We start from the raw sequence: 23,086 nt of genomic DNA, 5'->3' as shown, positions 1-23,086 counted from the left end.
GATTGTTTTATTCCCCACCTTCAGGCCTGGGAACAATGCCTTACAAATGCCTGGTGTTTATGATATTTCTGAACTTGTGGAAAGTTGCTCCCCAGCCTCAAGGGTCTGAAGGATGAAGGATTCAAAGGGAACATCTCCTCACTAGCTTTAGAGCAGTGATTGACTGCTTCTCAGTATGTTCAGAAGTGAGAGGGATCTTGACAAAAGATAAATGAGTCTTCTAATTCATTAACCCTTCAAGCTCACTGGTTTCATTCATTAATGTACTCATTTATTCATTCAATAAATATATATTTAGCTACTAATTTGTGTCCAGGCACTGTGTAAGGCATTGAGCATCCACTGGTGAGGGAGATGAGGAATAAGTAAATGTAAAATAAACTTGCATGATATTTACAAAGTGTGAAAAGTCCCATGAAACAAATAATGAGTAAAAGTAGAGACTAAAGTTTTATTTACAGGCCTCCTAATCCCACCAAAGGGCCCAGTATTCCCAGATTACTATTTTTTTTCTGCTTAAACAATGGAAATTTATTTCTCATAGTTCTGGAGACTGGGAAGTCCAAGATCAAAGCACCAGCAGATCCAATGTCTGATTAGGGCACTCTTTCTGGTTTGCAGACAGTTGCCTTCTCATTTCCTCACAGGGCAAAGAGAGAGACAGGCTTGCAAGGGCACCAACTCCCTTCATGAGGGCCTTACCCACATGGCCTAATTACCTCCCAAAGGGAGAGTATTGGTGATTAGGATTTCAACATATGAATTTTGGAGAGACACATTTGGTCTAACTTTCTTCCCCTTCCTTTTCAAATGCAAACTACATTAATTCCAACCCAACAGTTCTCAAATTCTTAACTTGTTCCAGTATCAACTATAAAGTCTAAAGCCCAAAGTATCATCCAAAATATCCTCTAAGTGAGATATAGGTGAGAGTGAGGTAGACTCATCCTGAGGCAAACTGCTCAGCTGTGAACCTGTGGAACCAGACAATTTATGTGCTTCCACAAAAATACAGTGTTGAGACAGGCACAGGACATTCCCATTCCAAAAGAGAGAAGTAGAATAGAAGGAAGGGGTAATGGATCCCAAGTAAGTCTAAAACCCCTAAGGCCAATTACCTGAACTCTTAAGAATAATCCTGTTTGGCTCAATGCTCTGCTTTCCAGACCCACTGGGGTGGCAGGCCAGTCTCCACCTCAGAAAGGTGTGGTGGAGGAGGGGGTATCCAGTATGCCTGAGGCTCCAGGCAGCCCTACCCCATGTAAGATCACTCTCTGTCCCTTTCATAAGCCCATCTTAAATCATTCATATTTTTTTTTAGGGTATAGATTTTTGTTATTGTTGTTGTTAATTTAAAAACACCTCTTAATGGTAGAATCTTATTTACTGGAAAAGCATTGCAAATAAGGAAATCTTGAGATCTAGAGGAATCTATGTGGCAAAGATTCAGTTAAAACAAGTCCTCAGGATGGCTTCCATTCCTTCTGGTTCTTGAGCTAATTCCAGAGGTGTTTAGTATTTTTTTTTAATCTTTGACAGGAGTTGTACTTAGTGTATATGTCTTAATTTATGCATTTATTTATCTTTTAATAGGTCCAGAACTGCTGAAGACTCACATCTTGGATATTGAGAGAGCTATGGCTTTACAAGTAGGTGGTAGGAATGACAGGCATGTCTATAAAGCAGAGATTTTTCAACCTGGCTTGCACAGTAGAGTCATCTGGGGAGATTTTAAAAAGTATGATGCTTGAGACCCACCCCTTATTTATTTTTCTTTAATAGCTCTGGAGTGAAAGAAAGGAGTGGATAATTTCAGAAGGCTGCCCAGCTGACTCTAAGGTTCAGTTAAGGTTGAGAACCACTCTTTGAAGCAATTTATAAGGGGAAGCCTGTGTCCTCGAGGGGGTTATCATCAACAACAATACAGAGTAAAATGAGAAAATTGGATAAATTATGTTGATTAGAAATAGCTGAATGAAGACTGGGAAGATTCTTAATGGCAACAATTACCATTTGTTACATTTGTTATAAGTAATCACAACCCAAAACATGGCTTAATTTCCCCTTTTAACAAGTGAGAAAATTGAAGCTTGTCCAAGTTCAGTGACATGCCCTTCATCACCAGACTACTAAGTGACAAGGTCAGAATAAAGAGTGGGCAAAATCAGACACAGACATTTTTTTTTTTCTCACTTGACTTAAAGAGGTTATGAAATGACCCAAGGTTAAATGCAGAGAGGAAGCCAGACTCATTGGAATATATTTGTAATTAAGACTTATGGGTTCTAACTTTGGTCCTTGTGTGTAACTTTGAACATGACTTCCCTTTAGGTTCCCCATCCATAAAAAGAATAAAACAGCAATATATCAGGCCAAACTGTTTCAAGGATTCTGTGATGATTAAAGAATAAACTGTAAGGTACTTAGTGAATACAAAGTCATGGAAGATGCTAAACAATAAAGTATTTTGGAAAGGTATGAAATTGTGTTTGTTTTTAGCAAACTTAAAACCTGTAGAACCATTCTGTATGATTCATATCTTTGTGAAAGGGACTCAACACGTGATCACACAAAGAAGCACATGGGTTTTCTGTGCATAATATCTGAAACTTGCAAAATATATATATATTTTTTTTCTCACTGAGGCTATGCTTCTTTTTCAAGGAATTTTTGAGGTGGGGAAGACTTGAATAATTCTCTGGTCACTGTTGTTCACAAAGAAGAGTGTTACTTTGTGACCCAACACTCTCTGTCCCCTAAAGAGAGAATTCCTCAAGCCTTAAAATGACAGTTTCAGGAATCACATCTCAGGTCTCCGTATCCCTGCAACCTTGTGCTGTGCTCTATGAATTCAGGTGATGGGCCCATGGTCAGAAGTGTGATGGGGATACTCACAGTCACAGAATAAGCTAGGGTCAGTGTTACTCAAAGACAGAGGCAAAAAGTCTTTAGCACTAAAAGAAGTACAGTTATATTATGGAATAGAAAAAACTGCACATAGCTAGCTAGAATGTGGGCTTTCAAAAGTAAAAAAGAAGAGCCTTTTTATGACAGGCCACTTTGGCTTGTGCTTGTGATTACCCAGGAACTTCCACTGTAAGGAACTTCTGAGAATAGACCCACCTGAGACCAGAGGAAAAGTTACATCCAGGACTGAAATACCCCTCTCATCTGTTAACCTCTATTTTGGAATTTGGTGCCCCTTCCTGTCTCTGTTGTCTCCTGTGGAAAATGTGGGTCATGAAAATATATTCCCCGACAAACTGACAAGGATGATTTTAAAATCAACTGAGAAAGAACACAAAAAATGCTTTTAAAACACAAAATACAGGACAAATAGAAGTTGCCTTTTTTAATTATTATAGTAGACCATAATGTCTTCATGCCTTACTTAGCACTTAAACATTTAAATTCTAATGTATCATGTTATACATATATTGGAACTTCTTAGATTGTTTAGTTGAGCATATCTAATGTTGAAAATAGACACCAAGATCCTTGGCTCTTATTTCTTGGGTAATAAACTAAAAAATAATATTTTGTATATTAGTCAGGGTTCTCCAGAGAAACAGAATGAGTAGAGTATACATTAATAACTAGAAAGAGGTTTAGTATGAAGGACTGGCTCAATGATTGCAGGGGCTGAGAAATCCCATGATCTGCTGTCTGTAAGCTGAAGGTCAAGGAAGGCCAGTGGTATAATTCTAATTCAAACTCAAAAGCATGAGAACCAGAAATCGATGGTGTACAAAGTCCTGGTCCATATCTGAAGACCTGAGAACAAGGAGCACTGATGTCCCAAGGCAAGAAAAGGTGTGCACCCCAACCCAAGCAGAGAACAAATTTGCCCTTCTTCTTTATTTTTGTACTATTCAGGTCCTCAACAGATTTGATGATGCTCATCCATATTAGTGAGGGTATTAATTTACAAATTAGCCCTGCTGCATGGAGGGCAAGGAGATGAATAAAGAGGCAGGCCACTCCAGATTGGTAGGTAGCAGTTTTAACAAGCCAGAGAGGGAACTTACTGGAGCAACTTCAAGATGAGTAGATCTCTGCACCCACATGCCAGAATATTAAAAGTTAAATAGAGGGCTTAACTGGGTTTACTCACATACACTGTCCACATGGTGTCAACAACATGGTACTCACTCAGAACAGCTCTGGTGCAGTCCTTAAGGCAGTTTCTGGTGCAGGGAAGACAAGCAGAATGCACATTTCGAGAACTGGGGAGGGATGAGGATCTCCAATTGCCCAGGTGCAGGTGCAGCTGTCAAGTCCTCTCAGTAACCTCCTCCAGAGGAGGACCATCTTCTTTTCTTGGTCTTCTGATTCAAATGCTAATCTCTTCCAGAAACAGTCTCACATACACACCCAAAAATAATGTTTTACCAGCTGTCTGGGTAACCTTTAGCCCAGCCAAGTTGACACATAAATTTAACCACTACACACTATAAGAGGTGCTCAAAATACCTTTTAAAATTATTTTAATATAACCATATTTGAAAAGATGCTTCGTATGAGAAAGAGGAGAGAGCATGGAGAATGACCTATGTTTTTTTGTTTTGTTTTGTTTTTTTGCCATCATAAGATTTGTGGTAGATGTCCATCATTTTTGCCTGCCTAGGACTTCATCCAAATTTTCCTTATGAAATCATCCTTTCTTTTCTCATTTCATATGATTTGATTGGAGTTTACCCTGCCCTAGTGCAAGGTGAGCCTTGGCCTGAGCCAATAAACATATGCATCCTGTTAGCTACAATGATTGATTCAGGAATGAGCAACTAAACCAATCTTGAACAACACAAATTAGGTTCAAGATTTCTGTGGAACTGCAGGGAAAGAAATAAGACTCTTTTTTTTTTTTTTTTTTATAAGGACACTAAGAAGATAAAAGCCATGAATGGAGCTACTAGCAGCCATTCTGTCAACACAAGGAGCAAGTCTGTCTGAGTTGGAAACCATTACAGAAGAATAATGGAAAGAATGAGATCAAGTCAGAATATATACTCTAAACCCTCTGCTTTTAGCCATGACCAACAGATTGGGCCATTTTGATCTGTGAACAAATCATTCTCTAATTTAGCCAAGGTTTTGGGGTTTTGTTTTGTTTGGTCTCTTATAACTAAAAGAATTTGACTAAAGCAACATTTATAATTTTTCTTTCAGATAACTCAATGGATATCTGTCTTCTCCATGAGGCTGAAGACTGAAGGAATCACATCTGTCTTTTGATTTTTAAATCCCCAGTGTCTAGCAGAGCGCTTGATATGTGGTAGAAGCTCATTATATATTGGTTGAGTAAATGCATGAAAAAAAAAAATAGAATACCCATACTCAAGGATGTTTTGGCTTAGAATTGATTCACTATCTCAAATGCAGCTGGATTGTTGCCATTGATTTCTAGGGATATTTTAGCCTGATGAGTGAAAAGGCTTGAGGGGGCACTTGTTTCCAAAAAAGATCTAATTTATCCTCTTCCCTTCCATTTCTGACCAGTTTGTAACTTCTTTTTACCATATGCAATCCTTATTAAATTTAAAAAGTCTCAGCATTTCCTAGTAGCTTGATACTTTCAAATATAACTCCTATCATAGGAAATATTAGAAAAATTATAGAATGTACCCCTGCCCTCCCCCCACCACCTTCTTTTGAGACCTACTACCTTTCTTCTTTAGGTTGCAATCTGGATTTCTCAAAAGTCTGCTAAAGTTTTATTTGGCCTATAGTTTGCATGGATCCTCCCCACATGTTTTCTACCCCACCCTCAAATAAGGCCAACACAGGTTGACTTTTGCTTAAGCTAATTTTCATCTCTGTGCAACAATTAAAATTTATGCACCAGAGATTATGACCAATAAACACCACTAACTTTAAACCATATCCTTACTCCTGTCCAATACATCCCAAAGTTCGTTGAGTTGACGAGTATTAATTTATTCATTCATGTTCCCACCTGTGCATCTAAATTCAGACACATTTATTTGGTCATAGGCAAATAATAGTGAGAGAAAGGTTAGGGTGTAATGGATTAAACTTGCAACATTTAGGTTTTAAGGAAATTCTTCAAATACTAACCCAACCAAGAACTCAAGCACAGGATCAGTGTCATTAGTTAGAACGAGCGAATAGACAATGAGCTGACCAATTATAAAGATTATTCTTGAATTTTATAATGAAATACTCTTTGCTTCTTGTCCATATCCTTAGTAAAATTGTACAGAGACTGCATAGCAGGTGCTCAACAGGTATGCTCTTAAAAAGTGTTGATTGCCATATCGATCACTATAACTATTTAGGCTTAGTCCTGAAAGCTATGCATTCCTTTGTTTATTAGTTCTAATCAGCATTCATTCTGAGTGCTATTATACTGCCTTGTAAACAATATTGTTTTGCAACCTTAAAGTCAGTAATTCTGTAGAAATTAAATTGGGTTTACAGTAAATCCATGATTACCATATAATCTGTGGAGTCTAAATAATGATGTACTTAGCTGTAGAATTGCATGTAAAACACAGAGCAATGATTACATGGCTATTTGGGGCCTAGGAAAGAAAGCGATGCCAAATGTTTTGATGGTTGAAGAGCTGAGAAATCTTTTTGTTTTTAATGTTTCAATTTAAATATTATCTTTAAACATCTTGATACTACCCCAGATGCCTTAAAAATGGCTTTAAAATCTACTACTAAATATTATGCCTTACATTGTATGTTGTGAGCTGTTTAATAAATTAAGACTTGTTACAAATAGAAAATCCATCTGATTTAAGGTGACAATAGAAAAAACTAAGCAGGCTTGCCTTTAGCAAATAATTCATCTCTGTTTTAAGGGGATCTTTCATGAAAGTGTTCAGTTTAAGCTTTAAGCAATGTTTTTAGACAAAAGAACAATTAGTCAAATGAGCATTTCATCCAAGGGCTCTTGCCTTGAAGTTTTTCTAAAGGTCTCATTCATGACTAGACATGCTCTTAATTAAGTTAAATCAATGTATATTGCTCTCCTAATACAGCCCAAGCTCTGAGCCATGATAATTATTGAATCTTGCAGAGTGGCCCACAGAGATATCTACAGAGGTGATATGATTGGTCAAAGTCATACCATTGCTTCATGGCAGAGTTTCATCTAAAACTGATATGCCTTACCTCCTAATCCAGAGTCTTCCACACTACATCAAGCCCTGTAGAGGCTTGATACATCTACATAAATTAGATGTAGACCCCACTCTTAAGGGGCTGAAAATTTAGTAGAGAATATGAGACAAGAAGAGCCAAAATATCACAATAACTAAAGAGCAAGAAAGCTATCACAGAGGTGGTATTGTGTAATAATGAGCAGCATGGGACTGACATTTCAGTAGCCCAGAGATTAAGCCAACTACAGCAAGATGTGATCTCCACTAAGACACTTACTAATTCTAACCTTAATTCTTTTTCCTGTAAAATTAACAAGTAGGATTGTTGTGAGGATGAAGTGTAATAATCTATGTAAGTTAAGTTCTTAGCACAGTGGTTGGTACATGGGAAGAATTCAGTAAATTTTAATTATTATTAATGGAGGGGGAAATTATGAGAGTGTCATTAGTGGGAAGGGACCACCAAATTAGTACAACTGGGAAAGGCTATGAGGAAATAGCATTTGTGAAGCAGGAAGGACAACCATGGGCCTCAGAGTTGAAAGAGAAGGAGATGGTGACATCTTCAGCAAGATTGTAGTATGTAAATATGGGAAAGTAACAAGGAAGAAAAATGAGAGGCACAGATAGAAACAGCATGCAAGGGACGTCTGGGTGGCTCAGTCGGTTAAGCGTCCGACTTCAGCTCAGGTCATGATCTCGCGGTCGGTGAGTTTAAGCCCCGCGTCGGGCTCTGGGCTGATGGCTCAGAGCCTGGAGCCTGCTTCCGATTCTGTGTCTCCCTCTCTCTCTGCCCCTCCCCCATTCATGCTCTGTCTCTCTCTGTCTCAAAAATAAATAAAACGTTAAAAGAAACAGCATGCAAAACTTCCATTTGGGCTGAATTCATATTTAAGAAATAATAGTAACTGTGAGTATTAACCATCGATTCATAGGACTGAGATGACAAAGACATGGGAGACCACAATAATGTGCAGGTGAGTTAGACCCTTCTCATGGGGAGTTTTGAGTCCACAGATGGGCATGTCAAATGTTGAGGGATGACTGAAAACTTGGAACAGTAGAGGTATGGCATAGTTGGACCTGGATTTCTGAAAAATGATTTTGGCAGTGGTGGGAAGGATACACTGCAAAAGGAAAGAATACTTTGCAGCCACAGCAGAGAAAATCCCACCACAACAGTTCAAGTGATGGAGACAAAAGTCTGAAATAGATGGTGGCTATACAGAGGATATAATGGAGAGGGACAAGAAATGTGGTAGATTATCTTCCCAAGGGCTACCATAACAAATACCACAAACCAAGTAGTTTAAACCAATAGAAATTTATTCTCTCCTAGGTCTGAGGGTAGAAATCCAAAATCAAGGTGTCAGTAGGTCTGTGCTTCTTCTGAATGTTCTAGAGAAGCATCCTTCCTTGACTGTCTCCTAGTTTCTGGTTGTTGTCAGCAATCCTTGGTATTCTGTAGCTTATATCTTGCATCACTAATAATCCCTGACTCCATCTTCATGTAGTCTGTCCCTGTGTCCAAATCTCCATCTTCTTTCTTTTATAAAAGTTCCAGTCATTGGATTTAGGGCTCACTCTAATCCAGCATGAACCCATCTTAGTTAACTATATAAACAATTCTGTCTCCAAATAAGACCACAGTCACAGGTACTGGAGTTAGAACTTGTACAGTTCAACCTACTATACGTGGTAACCACAAACTTGAAACACGCTAAGATGTGGGAAACCAGAAAGGGGTCACTTCCATTCTCCTGCTTCCATGATTTTTTTCTAGTAAAAAGAATAAAAGAAGAAGTAGTCTTTTTGGTCCTTTGATTGGATTAGTTGAGCTCATTGAATAGCCCACATATGAGCAGACTTCTATAAACTGCCCTTCACTGAGGTTAAGCTAATGTGTACTTTCCTGTTCTGACAGCTTCCCTAGCTCTCAGCTGAAGGAGAGAAGATCTCCTCAGGAAGAGGTTTAACACCTGGGGAAAAAAGAGGATGTGGATCCAAACTGAATACCAGGCTTTATATACCTGTCTGAGCCTCAGTGTCATAACCTATAAAATGAACATATTGAGTTGATGTAACAAATAAATGCTCTTATCTCAGTACTTACTGTATATTTAAACACTATGACTTGGTGCCATTATAATGATTATTATTCCTTTTGTTAATAATAGCCATCCTTTGGGGCACCTGGTTCTCTCAGTCTATTTGGTGTCCAAATCTTGGTTTTTGGCTCCGGTCATGATCTCACAGGTTTGTGGGATCAAGCCACATGTCAGGATCTGTGCTGACAGCATGGAGCCTGCTTGGGATTCTCTCTCTCTCTCTCTCTCTCTCTCTCTCTCTCTCTCCCCCTCTCTCTCTCTCCCTCTCTCTGCTACTCCTTCCCCATCCCTCACTCTCTCAAAATAAACTTAAAAAAAATAGCCATCTTTTGATTGTTTCTTTCATCAGACTTCCTCTCAGCTTATATGACTTAACTTGCACTCCTGAATTGATCTCTGTGGGGGACTGTGCCACATTTGTCACTGGTATGCCAATTTTGAATGATTGTATTTTTTAAAAAAAAATTAATGTTTTTTTTTTTTTTTAATTTATTTCTGAGACAGAGAGAAACAGAGAATGAGTGGGGGAGGGACAGATAGAGAGGGAGACACAGAATCTGAAGCAGGCTCCAGGCTCAGAGGTGTCAGCATAGAGCCCAACCGGGGACTCGAACTCAGAAACCATGAGATCATGACCTGAGTCAAGGTCGGTTGTTTAACTGACTGAGCCACCCAGGAGCCCCTTGAATGATTGTCTTAAGGCCACAGTCCAAAGGTAAATAGAGAAGATGTACGTCCCTTAGCCCCTAGGTCATTTTATGCTTCCAACATAGCTTATATTTCCCTTTCCCATTCTCTCTGGGAAATTATTTATAAGTAAAATATCTAAACTACTGGGCATATTTTTTAAACTCATAGATCAAATCCTATTATGACAAACTCCAGGGGACATTTGAAACACATTTATTGTACTGAAATTTTGTTGTACTAAATATTGTTTGAAATCTAAACTGTGGCTGAGAAATATTTTCCTGAATAGATTTTTATAAAAACAGTTGCTGTAATGGAGGATTGTTCCATAAACATCACATGAAAAAATTATCATTGCTTCTTCCTCCCACCTAGTATATTTCTTAATGTGATTCATATGCCTTTAGTTTTAAAAGTCACCCAAAGACAGTGTCCTTGACACTATGAAAAGCTTCAGGTAGCTCAGTAGGTTGGTTGGTACTCCTCAAGGACAGGGGATGCTTGTCATTCATTCTTGTACCCCCAGGTCCCTGCCTGGTACTTGGAGAGTAACCAAAATAGTATTTGATAAATGGATGAATAACTAAATAACTGAATTCATTAGCATCAAATTAGAAGAAGCCTCTTGAGACTGTGCCCCTTATCAGTTTATTTATAAACATTTACCAAAAATATTTTACATGTATTTAGTATCAAAGCAAAATTGGGGGTCTCACAAGAACAGAATGAGCTCCAAAGAATCATCTGAGTACCACCTGCAGGCCAATCAAAATATTGTTTCTAATTGGGATTCCTACAAGTGGTTAATTTTTCCCCTATGCCTGACTTGAAAGCACTCAGGTGCAAAATTTGTTCCTCTCTTTGAGACTATCTTAATAATCACTCCCTGTCTGAATCTTGGAACCAGAATCCCCCACTGATGGGTACAAATGAGGGAGAAATATTGTCAGCACACATGGGCACTGGCTCGTGGCAATGAAGATTTATTTGATCCAGTCAGCCAAGTGATCACCAGAAGCAAGTAATCAAGAGAATGAAATTCTAGGATGGGTTCCGCCAGTACATCTTTTGTTCAACAATATGCCTCTGCCCATCTACACAGAGCTCAGTCCAGGGAATAGTGCATTTGTTAACTCAAATCTTGTTTGAAGATATTGACCCTAAAAATATTGAGACTTTGGAGCTCAATTTTTGTTCTTAAATGACTTTAAACTTTTGTTTGTAGCTCAGTCGATGTCACTGGGATTTATTTGGCTGCTGGCTCTGAGTCGGTATTTGAAAAGAGCAGCACCATATGCAGCACATGCATATTCAATGGTGCAGTTCTTTTTCTAGGGGGAGGGGGGAGTGCCAGGACTCAGAGCTCACAATATGAATTTGCATTCCACTTTGCATAAATTTGCATGTAGACTTCATAAGCCTCTAATTTCAAGTATGTAAAATGAAACAAATCAATGCAATCTATGGCAATTGTTTTCCAAGGCATTAATCACATGAAATACATACCAGCTTTCCTTAACCAATTAATTTAATCATACCCAAGGTTAGGAGAGACAGGGAAGTGGTGAATAATGGCTGTTAAGTGCTTGGCCTAAGGCTGGAAGGATATGCAGACTAAACATTGCTCCAATATGTCTTCTTTCTAACCCCTATGTCTCCTGTGGAGATTATGTTATTGTTTGCCCAGTATTTCACTTCTCCTCTCTTCAGTGAGTGGCCATAAGACTTTGAGCAATGAAATGTGGGCAAAAGCAATGCATGTCCCCTCAAAGCAGCAGCTTTAAGACCCCACACGTGGTTCATTATCTCTCATTTTCTGCCATGATATAAGCACTATGCCATCTAGAGAATGTTGTATTTGCTTGAATCCCAGGGTGCTATAAGTTGATGATATTTTCATTTGTTGTTGCTGCAGCATATTCTAGTCTATTCTGACTGATGATGCTTTTGCAGAATTATTACAATGAACTTTAGCTTCAGAGGTTTGTGTCAGTTTTGAGTACATAAGAATATGTGTGCAGTGTTGGGGTGGAGACAAAATATTAAATGATATGGTTCATGTGGTTAATAAACATATGAAGCAACTGGAGAAATAATCCATACATTCAAGATCAACTAAATGTCACCACAATGAAGAATAATAGAAGACATATTTTATCCTCCCTAATTAAGTGAGATGGAATAGACTATTTATAATACTTAAGACTGGCAAATTCATAAAATTTGGTCTGTATTTGAGACACATGCCAACTTTCTCTTTGGAAGTGCCTTGGAATTCTTCAGGTTCCATTTGGGGAAAAGTCTCAATTAAATGTCAATTTTTAAACACCTTTTGTTAGTATCTTTCAATCCACTATTAATTTAAGAGTAGAGGAATTTGAAACCACAGGAGAGTACATAGTGAATTTTCAAACATGAAATCTTAAATCTTGAATCTGGAAAACTAGATCTTTATGTTTTTCCAAAGTGCAAAAGTTTGTGTGGCAGGAACTGAAAATAATATAGGAATACAGATTATAGAAATACATGGTAAAACTTGCCTTCCAGCCAACTAAATCTAGTGGCTTTTCTTCTACTTCCACAATGCTGTCCTACAAACTCCAGGGTTAAGCAGTCCAACACTGACCCAAGGATGCAGAATGTCAAGGGAAGAAGAAACATGCCATACCAAAGATTATTTTTATTCTCATAAGGAAAAGATTAGAAATGTAAATAAGATAGCTCCTAACAGAAATGAAGGAATCATAAATCACAAGTGTGTGGGTCTTCTTTTTTCCCCAGGCCACATAGCCAAAAAATGGTTGTGCATTTTGCAAACTCTTCTGCACTAAGTACATTACTATTTATGCTGTCTGGATTACATGGTAATCACCCTTGAATAGAATCTGCTTACTTCCCGGTATAATCTCTACATAATTAGTAGTTTGAAGGTTGCCTAAGAACTTTAACAGACCTCCAGAAGAATGAATTTTCTCTAAAGAAAGAAAAAAATATTTACACAAATTTTATGCTATATGAAACAAACCCCAAGGAAAAAAAGTAAACACTTAAAGTGCTAAAACACGGGGAAAACAAAACAAAAAGAGAGAGAGAGATGGCAGTCTATCAAAGGATGGGAAGTTTATTTTGCTTCCCCCCAGTTGCCCAGAAGTGTACTTGCATCTCTGATACTTTTTGGACAAAGAGATCTTCCAGCAGAGTGAGACTCTCCTGGTAGTTCTTATATTACAAATGCCACAGAATAGTTTTTCTTCACTAAATCAATTTCTTGCCCATAGCCAGAAACAGTATGTATGATTAGATGACTGGTTTTGAAAATCATTTTCTGAGCTCTTTCCCATCTCAAATGTTTCAGAATTAGCCAGAAGTGGACTTGAACTTTTAAAACTGGATTGATTCCTAGAGTAATAAACACCTGTTAACTCAGCTTTTGAATGAAAACTGATCTTCCAGTTTAAGAGGCATTTAAATCAGAGAAGGGGTGAGGTAGGGACATCATATAGACTACAGTCTTTCAAAATGAGTGTTAATTAAAAAAAAAAGTCACAGGTCTTGTGATAAGATTGTGTTCACCGGCAATCAAGTGGACCCTATCTCCATAGGGACAGTTCCTGAGAGTGTTCCAACAATTCTGAGTTCTAAAACTTTCCTTCAAGAAAATGAGACTTTCCTATAGCTGTCTCTTAAATTTGTCAATTGTCTGAGCCTTGGCCATGCAGTGGTTTGAACAGGGAACTACAGGGTTGTCTGATCTTTTATGGGAGGGGTGGAGGGGCTTGAGGATTAAGGTCTGATTCATGATTTGTGATTAACCTGACACGTTCTCTTTTGAGAGAGTGGAAGACACAGTATCCAATCTAATCCCCTCGCAGGAGTTTCTTCAGCTGCATATTTCTATTTGAAAGCAGGACTTTAGTCAGATTCAGAGGAAAAAAAAAGTTAGGCAGAAACGTTGAGACTGAGCAAGAATGCTAGATCATTCAAGTCTTCCAGCCTCCTTGGATCCACCTAGTCTTCCTCATTTCTCCCCCTAGTTAAATGTATAGAAATTTCCCCACCGCTCTCTATGTCTTTCAAGACTTTCCTATAGCTTTGCAGTCAAATTGGTAGTAATTTTCCACTGGTATGAAAGGAAGCTTCAGATGTGACCTATGGTCTCAATGTCACCATAATTTAGCCATCCCTAATATGCCCATTCTTTGGAACACCAACTTTTATTGCTATAATAATTCTCACATTATTTATAAATAATATAGTGCTATAAATACCGACCTTCAGGGCCAGCACAAGATCTTTTTAATCAGGCTTTTGCCTGGTTGAGGTAAGACTCCAACTCTTCATAACATTTTATTGCAGATAGCTATGTTAAATTTTCTAAAAATGTCTAGAACATATAGGGACATAGATATTGTGCACCCATAAAGTGACACTGTAGGGTTCAGAAACAAGCACAGTGGAACCCCATTGTGACTCCAATGTTCTATGATAGGGAAAACCTTGTCAGATTTTACACTAAGGAAATAGAGTGGGGTCTTGTTTCAACAGTGGATTTTATTTCTAGGGAGGCACTAATTTGATCCTCCAAAGGAACAAACCCATGCTACTTTTAAGGAGGTACTACTTTACTTTATTTTCCCCTGTGAAACAGGTGAGATTATTTCCCTATATACAAAGGAAAACAAGTAAACAAATGATCTTGAGATTTAAAAACATGGGTGACTCTGGTACTGGAACAAAATGAAAAATGAAATAATCATGGTTTCAGGGAAGCTCTCTATTCAGGAGGTCGTGAAAAGGAAATTGTCCTCAGTTAGGGTAACATCAGGAAATAGACTTATACACAGATGGTTGAGTTGAAGAGGTTTTGATGAGGGGACTATTCATATTAAGAGTGGGTGACTTAAACTGACCAGTGAAGAGGTTGAGGCACCCAGAAGTTAGCAAGAGTGGAGAGTCATTATTGCTCCTACATATGATGGGGCAAAGGAAGAAAAGTGTGTTACTGAAGTCCAGTGAGACTTCATATATCGGTCCCTATCTATAGTATCTACAGTAATGAAAAGGTATAGACCTTACCAGAACCATAGCATGGAACAAGAAGCAGCAAGAAAGAAATGCCCCAACTTCTTTGCCCTCCAAAGCTAAAATCTCCTGCTGGTGCCTTCAATGGCTGAACCCAATGAGAAGAGAGTTCAAAGGAGCCTGGATGATGTGCCCCATAGGTTCAGTCTGCAGGAGCTCAGGTTATAGCAGAACATGAATCAGGGGGATGTGGGAGGACAAAAAAGGAAACAGACAGTATGCTGAGGCAGGCTATTGTCTACCAAATGTTCTTTTTCCTGTCTTCAGCAGGATCGTATTTTGGTTTTAAGCAACACTGAGGCCTACACCAGCAAACTGCAGTGGAAATGTAAAACCCCATGCTTGTCAAGGGACTATTTGCCACAACTCCAAGTGTCTCAGTCTTAACTTATCTAGCTTTGCTTAACATAAAATCATGGAAGCTTTTCTTTTTCCAAGGTGCCTATTTATGATCTTTCTTCATCCCACTATTCTGTTTCTCTCCCCTTATACTTGATTGTCCAAATTTATATTCTGCCTCTTTGTATATTACCTATATCAGATAACATTACAAAAGTGTCATCTTTAGCAGATTTATTTGTAACAGACACCAGCATTTGAAATTAATCGCCAAGGGAACAATCCAGTTTTCCAAGTATATGGGAGACCATGATATTTTGGGGTGAAGTGTGTTGTGGATAGACTAGGTTTGCCATAGTAATATTGCAAAGGCCTTCTCTGCCAAACATTCTGTCTCTATCAAACATTACAAGCTCATGAAAAGAAAGAATGAAAGCAAGGATTTGAGTCAATGAGGAACTCAGAGAACAGGAGGATGACTTTGAAGTGGAGGGGATACTGAAGGCAGACAGGAAACTTCCAAGTAGGAGGAAAATGGCATGAACAGAAGAAGTAGGACCCATAGTTGTAATCTGCTCCCAGGTATCAGGAAATTCTCTGAAAGCTACTTGATGGTGACCCATGAGGGAAAATGCACTCTTTGCCTTGGAGGCAGCACAGAAAGGAAAACCATTCTTCGTGGGGTTTATAATAGTCTAGGCCTCATGTAATATCTGGCTCTTCTCTTTCAAATCTGTGACATTTTGTGTAAATTATTTTGCTCTTCCACATCCAAAATATGGGGAAAATACCTAACCTTTACAAATTATTAGAAGTAAATATGATGGCATGCATAAGGCATTAGACATATAGTAGGTATCCAAAGGATATTAATGTCCTTCTCTTCTTTTTAAAGTTTAAAATAATCCTGCTTTCTTTACCACATAATTTTGATATACTCAAATAGAGACCAACAATGGTTTCCCCTAAGTCAGAGGGGAAATTAATTTAGACTCTGCATTCCTCATGTTTATGTTTTCCATGTCAAAGCTCCCTTTTGTTGCTAACCCAACACATGTCATAAAAATAATTAAAAAAGAAAAATATGCTCACTTAAAAAAAAAGAAAAACAAAGCTCACAATATATGTCAGTGTAAGGAAACCTTATGCTAAGAGGCTAAATTTCTTAGCAGAGAGGGAAAAGAAAGATCTAGAAAAAAGGGAGGGAGCAAAGCAAAACTGAGATTTTTACAAATCTTGTAAGCATGTCATTTTATAAGTCAAAGTGAGGACAAGAATAAGCGCTATTATGGCAATTTTCAGTCTGTTTGCTATTTTGATTGCTGTGAATATGCTGGGGAATGGCATCCACTTTCTGAAATGGCATGTATTTATGTACTGATAAATAAAGCAGCAAGCAAATCCAAACCTCAAAACCAACAGGGCATTTCACTCCAGAGTAAGGTCTATGGAGCAGTTAAGCAGATTTGAGGCCTTGTGTAGGTATCTTCCTAACAAGGGCAGGGTGTAACTATCATCAGGTTACATCAGCTGTGTATTAGTTCCTATGACTGCTGTAACAAATTGCCAAAACTAAATATTTGCTAATAATTACCACTTAGTGCTTTAAAACAATGTAAATTTATTATCTCACAGCTCTGGAGGTCACAAGTCCAAAATACGTTGACAGGACTTCATTTATCCTGGAGATTCTAGGAGAGAAATCTGTTCCCTTGCTTTTTCCAGCTTCTCAAGACTGCTTCTATTCCTCAGCTCATGGCCCCTCTGCTCATCACTCTGACCTCTGCTTCTGTTATCCATAACCTTTTCTTACTCTGATCCTCCTGCCTCCAGCTTATAAAAAACCTTTGTGATTATTTTAAGACCATCTGTATAATCCAAGGTAATCTCCCCATCTCAATATCTTTAATTTAATTGCCATTGTAAAGTCCCTTTTGCCATGTAAGGTAATTCATTCACAGGTTGAAGGCATTAGGATATAGAGATCTTTGGGGGGCCATTATTTGGTCTGCCACAAGCTGTTTCCCCACAGGCTCATTTATCATCAATGCTACTAGTATGGTGCAACAGTGAGAAGCATGGCACTGTGGTCAAACTTCCTTGGCAAAAATCCTGCCTCCCTCCATCAATGGCTAGATGCCCTTGAGTAAGTTATACAGTCTTTCTGAGGATAATTCTAGTGACTACTTCTCAGATTGCTATGACTTTTAAACAAAAAAGAAGGCTTGCACAATGCCCAGTTAGGGTTAACTCATTATTTTTGTTGTTATTATTGTTACAAATGAAGAGACATACACTGTGGCTGGCCTGAGACTTTGCGGTGTTTCAGGCGGGTTGGTCTGTAAGGACGTGAGCTGAGCTATATCCCGAATCAGGGAAGCCAGCTGGGAAATAGCCAACTCTGAACCTACGCGGGCCGCTGTGTTGCGCTAGTTCTTCCCTCCGGACAGGCTGTCAAGTGGGCTTCCCTGAGGTTAGCCCTGCAGCGGTGCGCTTGCGCCCTTGTCCCCGGCCAGCGCACTTATTACAGGGACTCAGTGGCCACACTGGGTACCCAGCCGGACTCAGGTTCTGCCATCTACCAGGAAAACTATGAACAGATGAAAGTACTTGTAAATCAGCTCCATGAACAAGCACAGAAAATAAGATTAGGAGGCAGTGAGAAAGCCCGAGAACGCCGCATATCAAGAGGAAAACCTTTAGCCAGAGAAAGAGTGGACAGTCTTATAGTCCCAGCGTCTCCATTTCTGGAATTATCCCAGTTTGCAGGTTACCAGTTATATGCTAATGAGGAGGTGCGTGCCAGTGGCATTACAGGCATTGGGAGAGTATCAGGAGTAGAATTATAATTGTTGCCAATGATGCCACCATCAAAGGAGGGACCCACTATCCCGTGACTGTGAAGAAGCATTTGTGGGCACAAGAAATTGCAATGCAAAACAGGCTCCCCTGCATCTACTTGGTTGATTCAGGAGGCGCAAACTTACATTGGCAAGCAGAAATATTTCCAGATCGAGATCACTTTGGCCATATATTCTATAATCAGGCAATTATGTCTGCTCAAAATATTGCACAGATAGCGGTGGTCATGTGCTCCTGTATGGCAGGTAGTTCTTATGTGCCTGCAATGGCTGATGAAAACATCATTGTACGCAAGCAACGTACCATTTTCTTGGGAGGACCCCAGTTGGTTAAAGACGCAACTGGAGAAGAGGTCTCAGCTGAGGATCTTGGAGGTGCCAATCTGCACTGCAGAAAGTCTGGAGTAACTGACTACTATGCTTTGGATGATCCTCATGCCCTTCACATAACTAGGAAAATTGTGAGGAATCTAAATTATCAGAAGAAATTGGATGTTTCCATTGAGCCTTCTAAAGATCCTTTGCTTCCTGCTAATGAATTGTATGGAATAGTTGGCACTAACTTTAAGAGGAACTTTGATATCCAAGAGGTCATTGCTAGAATCATGGATGGAAGCAGATTCAAAAGCCTTATATGGAGACATATTAGTTACAGGATTTGCTAGAATATTTGGATACCCTATAGGTATCATAGGAAATAATGGAGTTCTCTTTTCTGAATCTGCAAAAAAGGGTGCTCACTTCATCCAGTTATGCTGCCAAAGGAATATTCCTCTGCTGTTCCTTCAAAATATTACCAGATTTAGGTTGGTAGAGACTATGAGGCAGAAGGAATTGCCAAGGATGGTGCCAAGATGGTGGCTGCTGTAGCCGGTGCCAATGTGCCTAAGATAACTGTCATCATTGGGGGAATCCTATGGGGCTGGAAACTATGGGATGTGTGGCAGAGCATATAGCCCAAGATTCCTCTACCTGTGGCCAAACACTCATGTCTCAGTGATGGGAGGAGAGCAGGCAGCCAATGTGTTGGCCACAGTAGCAAAGGACCAAAGAGCACGTGAAGGAAAACAATTCTCCAGTGCAGATGAAGCAGCTTTAAAAGAGCCAATCATTAAGAAGTTTGAAGAGGAAGGAAACCCTTACTATTCCAGTGCAAGGCTGTAGGATGACAGGATTATTGATCCAGTGGACACCGGACTGGTCCTGGGTCTTAGTATTAGTCCAGCCTTCAATGCACCAATCCAGAAGACTGACTTCAGTATCTTGAGGATGTTACTGGAGTGTGAAGTATCTTCCATTGGACATGTACCAAAATTAATATACGAGTAGCCTTAAAATTTTAGACTTTTCCAACATGTGGCTATTACGGCAAAATTGTTTTCTTAACACAGTGCATCATACTTTTCTGCATTAAACAAAAATCAATGAAGATATTTATGGATAAACTTCAATTCCTTGTCTATTTCTTCGAGAAACTTTTCTGTGGTTCAGCTTTACCACCCATAAAAAAAAGAATAACTTTCTGTTATCCTTTCTAACCCACAAGTAGCATGAAAAGTCCCATAACCTATACACTGCAGGTATGATTGAGATTATTAACAGAAAGTCATTTTTCTTCTGAAATGATTGCTTTGCTGATTATGCATGATGATATTTTACCACACACAATTTTTAAAAGCATCTATTACTCATCTTTTTAGCCACTACTCCTTCCCTTACCAGTCAGACTTGTTGTCTGCATTCAGGGCTCTATTTCCTACCAATTATCTCTCCGTCCTTCTCCTCATTGCCTTCCCCTGCCAATAGCCCTCTCCAAGGTTTACCTCCATGTTGCTCGGTGCGTTCTTTTCTGACTTTATCTGACTGAATTCTCTGAGGCATTCAGTGCAGTTGAACACTTCCTCCCCGTCATGCTGTCCTTAGCTTCCAAACTGAAACTTTAGGTCTCCTGCCAACCTCTTTGCCCCTTCTTGTTACGTCTCCCTTGGCCTGCCCCTGTTCCTCTGGTGATTTCTCTCCTACTCCCTTTACTATCTGTCCTGATTTTTCATTAGCAAAACATAAATAGATCATTATTCTAAAACATACAAAGATAACATGAAAGTATCCCCTCGTTCTGTTTTTAAAAAATTGTGTTAAAATATATAGAACATGAAATGTATCATTTTAACCATTTTTAGGTGTACAGTTCTGTGGCATTAAGTCCATTCACATGGTTGTGCTACCATCACCACCATCCATATCCAGAACTTTTCATCATTCCAAACAGAACTCTGTTATTAAATAGTAACTCCGCATGCCCTCTTTCCCCTCCTCTGGCACTTTGCTCATCTTTTTTTTTTTTTAGTTTTTTTTAATGTTTTTATTTTTGAGAGACAGCACTTGAGTAGGGGAGGGGCAGAGAGAGAGAGGGAGACACAGAATCTGAAGCAGGCTCCAAGCTCTGAGCTGTCAGCACAGAGCCTGAAGTGGGGCTCAAACTTATGAGCCATGAGATCATGACCTGAGCCGAAGTTGGATGCTTAACCAACTAAGCCACCCAGGCTCATTCTTAAATGTATATGTTACTCATGGTTAGGTTTATTCCCTCTTGGTCATTTCAGCCCTTCTTATGGCTTCAGAAACCATCTAAATGCAGATGATTCCTGTGTCGACGTTGTTCTCCCTGAGCTCTAGACCTATGTATCTTTTGGATCTACTGGATATCTGCACTGGTGGTCTTTTAGGAACCTCAGATTCAGTCATCAAGGTTGATTGATTTTGCCTCCTCACTATCTCTTAAATTCCCCATTATCTTTGTCTTTCACCTCCAAAGGCCTTAGAAGTGATCTACCTGCTTCTAGTCTTAGCTAGTCTTGCCTCTCCATCACTGTGAGGTAGGATGACCGTTCTAAGTGCACACCTGGTCATGCTGCTCCCTTGCTTCAGTGTCACATGGGTTCCCTGTAGAAGTACCAGACCCCTCATGCCCTCCATAATTGTGACCATCACATCCCCTCTTCTGTCTCATCTCCTTGACTCCTCCCCACACTCAGTGCTCCATCTGTTCTAGACTTCTAGCTCCTCAAACCTACACAGTCCTTCCCACTTTAGGGTCCACCACCTAACATTCCCTCTGCCTGTACTTTCTCTGAAACACTTACTTTTTGTCTCTGTGACTTCTATGGGCTGGGTTAGACACTATGTGCTCTTGAAAAGCACCAACGATTTTCTCTGTCCTATGTATTTATGAGAAACATAAATATTTCTTTAATATTGCTTCCCTGCTAGACTGTAAGCTCCCTGAGAGCAAGGATCTTAGCCTGCATCTCCATTCCCTAGCACTTGGAGATGCTCACATGTTTATTGAATCAATGAAAAATCCATATTTTAATTGATGTCCTCAGGCCACATTAAAATTAAGTGACTGATTAAATGATCTAATACAACTATCAAATGGTTTCCTAATAAAATTAATATTCCAAAAAATGAAGAGACATAAAAATATGTATGATTCATGTGAAGATCAGGGAGAAGCTGTTTACTTATTTATTTTTTATTGCATAGTTATCTTGGGACCCACTGAAAGTTTATCAAGACTTAGATATGCAGATGTTAGCTTTGCAAGTCACAAAAAAAAATCTCGTTTTCATCAAAACTTCTATTGAAGAATTTATTCATCCATCCATTCAATAACTCTTTATTGAGACAACAGATGTTCTGCCTTAGATGTAACTTTCTGTTTTCATATAAAAGTCATTCATTCATTCATAACTTTATTGATTCTGAAGTTTTCTGAGAAAAACAAACAAACCAACAAAACAACCTTTAAATTTACCGCCACACATAAAGCATTTCATTCATGCAAAGCATGTATATCCATATGTTTATCCATTCAGCATACCTGTATAAAGCACTTCTGCTCCAGGTTCTGTCAATAGACACACTCAGTGATGGAGGAAGCATAGCCAGCAGCCTAAGAGCCCACAGTTTTGCAAAGGAAACACATACACACATATATGCAATAGCTGCAAGACTCACAATACATATCCTTTCAAAGGGTCTCTGACCTCCTGTCTACTCACAACAGGTTGTACATGGAACTCAAGGATACTGAGGTGAAACCGAAGGTGTTCTGCCTTTCTTCTGTGACCCTTCAGATGCCTAAAGTGAAGGCAGTCTTGTTAGTTATCCATAGCACTTCCTAGGAAATCCCCCAGAGTTTCTACTGAAAAGAGGCAATGGTGCTTTTCCTTCCATTGAAGAGCTTTGGTGTTGAAACAATTCTCAGAGCACAGGTGTAAGAAGGTGTAAAACTGTGTCAGGCAGTTGGAGATCATTGGTAATCCGATGACAGCTCTATCAAATGAGCAGGTCAATATCATGATAATCATATCAACTTTACCTGGGTCCCTTGTAACTCCACTGGTCTCTTCTCTTCACTCTCTGTTATCAGGGTTGGCATAACCATAGCTGTGGACTATGAGACAGGTACTGCCCCTCTCCTGCTGGATTCCTTTACTCTAGATGTTCATACCAGCAGATGGGCCTGCTTAAGATCAGATTCATGGGACATTCACCCTGGAAGGGAACTTAGCAATCAACACATCCACAATCTTTGTCTACAGATAAAATTTACAGACAATCAGTGATGGGCCAAAGTGACACAGCCATGCATGCTAAGAACAGTACTCAGGTTTATATGTCTGCTGATTTTCAGTTAGACTCTTTCACCTATCTATGTCATGCATTGACAGAGAGTTCGAAGTACTAGAGCGATTTCTATCCAATGAGTTTTTAATGGTCTGCCATTTTTGATTATTCACATCAATACTTTCATGGATGACAATAATAGAAAGTCACATAGGCTCCTTTGAAGGGCAAAAAAAGATTT

General features: G+C 39.1%; 1 long non-coding RNA gene and 1 pseudogene across 1 annotated transcript; both read left to right on the top strand.

Moving 5' to 3' along the window:
• The first annotated feature begins 408 nt into the window (after positions 1–408).
• Positions 409–9,496, top strand: LOC109247110 (uncharacterized). The gene is made up of 3 exons (XR_002071592.2): positions 409–1,649; positions 5,170–8,110; positions 9,058–9,496. It is a non-coding gene; the product is annotated as an uncharacterized LOC109247110 (long non-coding RNA).
• Positions 9,497–16,640: 7,144 nt separating this feature from the next.
• Positions 16,641–19,558, top strand: LOC109247119 (methylcrotonoyl-CoA carboxylase beta chain, mitochondrial-like; annotated as a pseudogene).
• The last annotated feature ends 3,528 nt before the right edge of the window (positions 19,559–23,086 follow it).

This window comes from Panthera pardus, unplaced genomic scaffold (genome assembly GCF_024362965.1).
Source record: "Panthera pardus isolate Hobbes unplaced genomic scaffold, ASM2436296v1 HiC_scaffold_20, whole genome shotgun sequence".
Lineage (NCBI taxonomy): Eukaryota > Metazoa > Chordata > Mammalia > Carnivora > Felidae > Panthera > Panthera pardus.
This window is presented reverse-complemented; position numbering and strand designations above follow the sequence as displayed.